Source organism: Mesitornis unicolor, unplaced genomic scaffold (genome assembly GCF_000695765.1).
Source record: "Mesitornis unicolor isolate BGI_N332 unplaced genomic scaffold, ASM69576v1 scaffold28276, whole genome shotgun sequence".
Classification (NCBI taxonomy): Eukaryota; Metazoa; Chordata; class Aves; order Mesitornithiformes; family Mesitornithidae; genus Mesitornis; species Mesitornis unicolor.
In genome coordinates, this window is record NW_010190848.1 from 30964 (window position 1) to 37634 (window position 6671).

General features: G+C 51.4%; 1 protein-coding gene across 1 annotated transcript in view; it reads left to right on the forward strand.

The window, feature by feature from the left end:
• Positions 1-1532: 1532 nt before the first annotated feature.
• KSR1 (kinase suppressor of ras 1) overlaps positions 1533-6671 on the forward strand; it is a 22626-nt gene continuing 17487 nt past the window's right edge. Inside the window, exon 1 of the mRNA XM_010186547.1 lies at positions 1533-1670. The gene's annotated coding sequence lies outside the window, so the exon portion shown is untranslated. The remainder of the gene's footprint in view (positions 1671-6671) is intronic.

Here is a 6671-nt window from a genome sequence, read left to right on the forward strand (position 1 = left end):
CTCCGGGACGCGTCCAGTGGCTCCAGGAAATGTCGGGTGGCTCCAGGAAATGTCTGGTGGCTCCAGGAAATGTCCAGTGCGGCTCCAGGAAATGTCCGGTGGCTCCAGGAAATGTCCGGTGGCTCCAGGAAATGTCCAGTGTGGCTCCAGGAAATGTCCAGTGGCTCCAGGAAATGTCCGGTGGCTCCAGGAAACGTCCGATGCGGTGTCGTGGTGGGGGCGCTGCTGCCGCTCGTCTCCCCCTGGAGCTGCAGGGCCCTGCTCTGTGTCCTTCCTCCTTTCACATGGAAGTAGCGGAGCTCTGAAGCTGCAGCCAGACATCCAGCTGCAGTCCAAAAGCACTGCGTCCCACGTGGGGGTCCTTCAGAGGACACCAAATACAGTGTCTGTTTCCCTTTAATATCTGACATAGCCTTCATCTTGGCAAGGACATTATCTAGTTCTCTTTTCCAGGTATAACTGGGATTGTGCATACAAGTCGTGTATAGCATCATTCAGATCCATAGACCAAAAATATTCTGAACAGAAACTTAAGAGGAGAGATATTACAGCGATCAAAGAATCCCTGTTTGTTTTTTCCTTTTCATTTGTAGTCTCGTCTCGTCCCAAATGCTGACGTTTGTTGACTAAGAACGTGTTTAGGTTTGTAAATCCCGGCTCGCTAGCGTGCTTTGAGGCATTGTTTTGTTAGGGAGGATTTGAAGCCTAAGTCTGCCCCGTGGGAACGTGTGACATCGTGAGACTCTTCTGAGGGTACTTTCTTCTTGATAAGCAGACACAAGGCACAAATAATATTAATTCTTCTTGGTTTGTGTTTCTGTGCCTGAAGTGAAGGTTTCTGTGTAGTGCATTTGGCATGAGGTGGTCGAGTGAGAAAAGCTTTGCAATAAAACTTGGGGGTAGAATAGAGGAGGTACAAGGATCATCTAGTCCAACTGCCTGAGTTTGTGTTCTTTTAAGATCGTTGGTTTTAATGTTGATTTTGTGATAGGAATGCCCATCAGATAGCGGGCCCAGAGCCTTTGGTACTTTGGCTATTCCTGCCTCGCTGATCTTTAGCCCAGATGAAGGGCAGGTGTGAGAGAACAGCACAGACACACGAGGGCAGGTAGTCCTGCAGGTTACACCGGCGATCCCCACACCATCCGCAGTGGGGGTGCACGTACGTGTGCGATGCCTCTGAACCAGACGTAACGACTTGTTTCCTGTGGTTTGGACGCCCCTTTCGTGTTTTGACGTGACAGCCAGCCTCTGTGCTGAACTTTTGAGGGTATGGCTTTAGAGAAGTCCTGCAGAGGTGGGCCCTGCGAGGTCCTGCCTTCTGCTGAAAGAGTGGAGATGCTCAGTGTGGGGGGAAGTGCTTCCCTGATGAATTTCCCCACACACTTGCAAGAGTGCCATTTTTATATCACGAAAGAGCCCCACTCACAAACCAGCATCCCCTCTGGCTGGGTGCTGGGCAAACACGTACCAGGAAGGTGACAGCGCGTCCCAAGGAGCTGAGCTCTTTACTTTCTGCATCCCCACAGGTGAAGCTGATCGACTACATCCACCGACAGCGGCAGTGCAAGCTGAGCGTGCCCCTGAACGACAGGACAGCGGAGCTCAACAGCTACCCGCGGTTCAACGACTGGCTGGACATCGTCAACGTGAGGAAAGAAGTCATTCAGGTAAGGGGACACGGCCCTCAGCGCTGAACCTCCCGGCCCTTTCCAGCCCTTCCCAGCCGCCTGCGGGCTTTAAGTTTCCCGACCTCACTTCTGTGGGTGCAGAGGGGCCTTTTGGGGAAAGGCTGCTTCCTCCAGCAGCAGTGATCACCCAGCGGGGGTGCTGAAATGCTCCCTTCCCCTTGGCCTCCTCCCTTCCCGTCACAGCGTATGGAGCCTCACAGCTGTGGCTCGGTGTGAGACCAAGGTCCTGCAGTACCAGGACCTCCTCTCCTCCTGCCTGCCGGCTCTGAGAGTGATGCCATGCCTTCATCACTGATTTTTAGTTCATAATTGTGCTGTACCGTACTATATTCTGTGTCCAGTACTAGCCAAAAAAGGAGCAAGAGTTACAACTTTGTGCACTGACATATCCAACACATGGACAAAAACGTTGAGTTGTTACAGCCTAGAGTTTTCTTATTTCTAAAAGCGTTCATGCTGCCATTATAAATTAGTAAAGATCCAGAAATGGCCAGTAGCACTGTGTGTCTCTAAAGTTAGACTGGCAGAGGGGTCAGAGTTTACAAGTTTGTCCCAGGCTGATGGTTTGGAAACTGTGTAGCCTCACACAGCGCTCGGACCATAAAATCAAGTGGACTGCAACCCAGTAATGGGCAGGTGGGTTTTGATCTGGATTTTGACTGCGTAGGAGTCTTTGCTCGGAAATAACAGAGGTTTTTTTCATTTTATACACACACCACAACCCCATGAGTAAAGGCTCTGGTTCAAACCGATACCGAAGAGCATTGCATCAGTGTGCAAGAATGGAATGAATAACCCCTGTGGTGGTCTGCGTGGTGGCCGGCATCAGCTGTTCATGGTCACACACCACGGCTCCTGATCTTTACAGGTTAATTCTTAACATGCAAATCACTGGGAGCCTCCTCATGGCGCACAATAATGACACGTAAGCTGGTTTTTAATTTTATTTTTTAGAGAATCCTGAAATCCCAGCCACATTGACGTGGTTGCAGGGCACTGACAGCAGTTTGTTCCCTTGGGTCTGGACTGCGTGGCTCCCCATGCTGTTTTGTGCTGGGGACAGTTCAGTTCAGTGTGACATTAATGGCCGTATAAGCAGAGCTCAGCCCACTGATGGCAAAACGAAGCAGAAAGGGCTTTTTCCATTCTTTTCCTCGTTTTTGGCTCCGCAGGCCAGAGCACTGTGTTCTCATTTGGTTTCCTTTCATCTTTACACAAGCAAGAATTTTCTTTGACTTCAGCAGGGCCGGATCTGCCTGAGCGAAAAATTCCGCAGATTTTCATGGAAGTTACTCCTGACCAGTCCTGCTGTAACTGAGCAGACTCTGGTAAAACAGGACGAGTTGTTCCTTTGGTTTAGTGCTATTTATTTTGAATGCGGTGCCGCGTGTTGCCTTCCAGCCCAGCGACGTTTTGGGTAGCGCAGCTGAAGGTGCAGCAGTGACAGTGAGAACAGAAAAGCAGCCTTTTGCTGTGGCCAAACTGCCAGGCTCACAACTATCGTTGGTTTCTAAGGTTACTGGATTGCCTGAGCCTTAAAGAATGTCTTTGTAGGTCTTTTTTAAATCCTTTGTGGTGCCTGCAGAACTGAGGGAAGGGAAGAGGTGAAGAGGAGAGGAGGGGGAAGTGGACACTTCAGATCTGCCACGTTCAGGGATCGGGACTGCCTTTCTGACTGTGTGGTCACTGAAAAGGGTGAACAAACCCAATTTTGGTCTAAGGCAGGAGGAGAACCTGTCCCAGTTGCTTGTTAGTTTTATTCATGCTCTCTTGCTGCCCTCTCCCAGGCTCCTTCTGCTCTCTGGGACAGAAGCACCAGAGGTGCGCAAAGCCTTTAAATTCCTCTGCGATTCCTAATGTATTTCTTAAAAGTTCTGCATCCATTTCATGCAGCTGCAGACAGCTCCTGTAGCGTTTCTGTTAGCTGAACTGAAGAACCGTCGGCCCATTAGAGTGGTTTTGGAGCAGGCTGCTGGGACAGGCTGTGATCTGGGGCAAATGGAAATAGCTGGGCAAATGGACCAAGCGCTCCGTTCTTGCAGTGACCGGGTTTTTGTGCTGTTATTTCCACGTAACACGGCAGCGCAGCCGCTGCTGGTGTGTGTGGCACGGACATCAGGCGGCAGCGCAGGGGAGATGCGTGTCCGCGGTGAGTTGTCGTTCAGAGATGTTAGAGCTGTCGTGGGATCGCTCCTGCTGTTGCTGAGGTTTTGTGCAGCGTGTGAGCCGCAGTTCAGCCGAATGCTTTCAAAGCGGAGCTTTAATAGGTTAGTTATTAAGAAATAGATAATGGTTTCCCTTAGTGTCGTGCACGCTGCCTGTGACGTGACTGGGAGCCTTTGCAGAGACGGCTGAGGAGGTCAGACAGTGAAATGGGGACACTGCAGTCCCACAGCTGGTTTTTGGCTGCTGTGCACTGTACACTGGGGAATGACTGCCCGTCTCTAGATGCTGTTAGCCCACTGTAAAACTGAAATAGTCATTGGTTTCCTTCTTAATGCTTCCAAAAAGTGCTGCAGAGAGAAAGCAAAGCCCACAAGCGCTGTGGTCGATGGGGGCACACAGCCGTCTCTTCTGGAGACTCGGAGGCTCTGGCACTGGGTGGGGGAGCTGCCAGGTACCTGCAGGGTCTGCCCTGGCCACCCTGAGCTCTGGGTAGGAACGGCAGGGACAGTGCAGGTCAAGGGCTCTCCTGTGCCCCTCTGCTTCTCCGTGGTTTTTTGCTTCTTTAAATGTTCTGTTTCCCTTTGCCTGTCTGGTGTTGCTGGAGGGGGGATTTCAAGATTGTGCTAATCTCTGACATAACACCTTTGAAAACCAGCCTAATTGGAGCCGGTTTTGAGCTCAGCCCTTAGAGGAACAATGCTCTTTTTCTCTCTCTTCCCCTCCCCTCTCCCCCCAGTCCTCTCCCAAATAAAGCTGCCATGCGGGGAGGCACAGAGGCTCCCAGGCTCTCCTGTCAGAAATAGAGCACCGGCTCCAGTTCAGAGTATCTGCTGACTCCTCTTGTCCAGAGCAAAGGCTATTTTTGCTCAGTGACTTGCTCTGGACATTGTGGAGCTTGAAAGCTCTTGCTGTTACAATTGCTGACTTGTTGTCGGGCTCCTTTCTCTCTTCGAAAACCTGTGTTTCAAGCAAGAATAATGACTGCTTGTAAAATCCTTTAGTTCTGAAAGAGATTACAGCAGTAACAATGCAGTGTTTATGGCGCTGGGCAACAGCTAAAGCTCCTGTGAAGATGGAGAGCAGTGAGCGGGTCGTGCTGCGCAGAGTGACAGGGTTGTCCCGTGTGGACCTTGCGGACTTGGAGGTAGGTGGTAAATGCGACCTCTGGGTTTGTGATCCTGTTTGCTCTCCGTGAATACACAGTTCTGAGGGGTGAGGAAGCTGAGCCCCTGCCCCAGCTCGTGCTGTTTCTGTTTCTTTGTTATTGCGCCTCTAATCAGTTGCCAGACTGATTTTTATCATCGAAAGTGGTGGCTGGCGTGGAGCAGGCTCTGCTTTGGAGCTGCGCTGGTTTTGTGCTGAAACCTTCTTTTCAAGTGTTTTTCTAGGAAATGCTGCAGTCCTTGCTTTTAGCATTGATCAGCACTGTGTGCATGTAGCTTAATACCATGAGTTATGCATAAATGGTTCAATACGGTGGATTGGAACTGGGAAAAGAGATACTTGAACTGGGAACTAGAACAGGCAGGACGAGGAACCTTACAGACAGAAGATATATTCAAGCTATGTAGTGGTATCCAGTGGGTAAAAGTTGCTCTGAAAATGGACCTAGGTAAAGATCCTGATCTGCATTGCCCTGCTCCCCTTGAGGACTGGTGTGGGGAACTGGGGGGGACTGGGAGGGAAGGAGGATGTGAGCAGAGCCCTGTCCCCGCTCTCAGCCTGGTGGAAGAAGTCTCTTGCAGAGCTACTTGCGAGGTTCTGGGCTCGAGATGTGTCTGCTGGAATAAAAGAGATTTACAAATCTCTATTGGCTTATTTTCTTTAGCATGGAAAAAAATCCTCTCTGTCTTTACCTCTGCTCTTCCCAGAAACATCACTATTTTATTTGTTCCCACATATAGCTTGTCACCATCTTCAAAAGTAACTTAAGAACAGAGTCATCTCCTTATCATCTCCTGAGACGTGTCTGGACCAGCCCTGCTCTGCACGCAGCACGGGGTCCAGTCAATCACGTTGGCAAGGCTGTTTTTAGAGCAGAGCACTGCCCTGCACAGGGAGGGACAGACCCTGCCCTGGGCATGAGCGGCCGTGGTCTGAGCTTGGCCGCCACGCAGGCTGTGTGGGAGCAGACGAAGCAGTGCTGGTTTATGGCTGTTGCATCTGAGGAGTGTGTTTGACTCCCCAGCGTGTGTATATTTATATTTTGTGATACCCCCCGTTTGCTTGTTCACCATTTGGCATTTATGCCAAAGAGCCACTTTCTCATGAGCAGCTGAGAGGGAGGGCTCCTGAGGGAGCCAGGGGCAGCGCTGGGCACACGGGAGTCGGAGCAGGAGAGGCTCGTGCCCTGGGCAGGAATTGGCTGTGCAGAGGCTCCTGCTGCCCCTGTGAGGTCTGCGGAGGACGAGGCGGTGCAGGGTGATGCCGTGAGACCATCGCAGGCGGCTGTGCTGCTCGCGCTGTGGTCTCGCTTGTAGCAGATCGTGCGGATCAGTTGTCGGAGGATGAGCGTGGGGTTTATGCGTGCGCACCCTCACGTGTTTGGAGGAGTAGAAGAGGCAGAGCTGCCGAAGCCTATCGGGTTTCCACAGCTGCATCCTCCCGTCTCTCTCTGTCGGCTCATCCACGTGGACGGCCCAGCAGGACTTTGCGCTGGGGTTTCCGGGGGTCTGGCAGCAGAAGCCCTCACTGAGCTGCGAGATAGCAGGGATCCTGAATGTGCTAATTGTCTGTATGCAAATTAACTCTGTCCTTCAGGCTTCCTGGACCTAAAACCGCATTGCTGCGCTCCAGCTGACGTAAACCGATCTT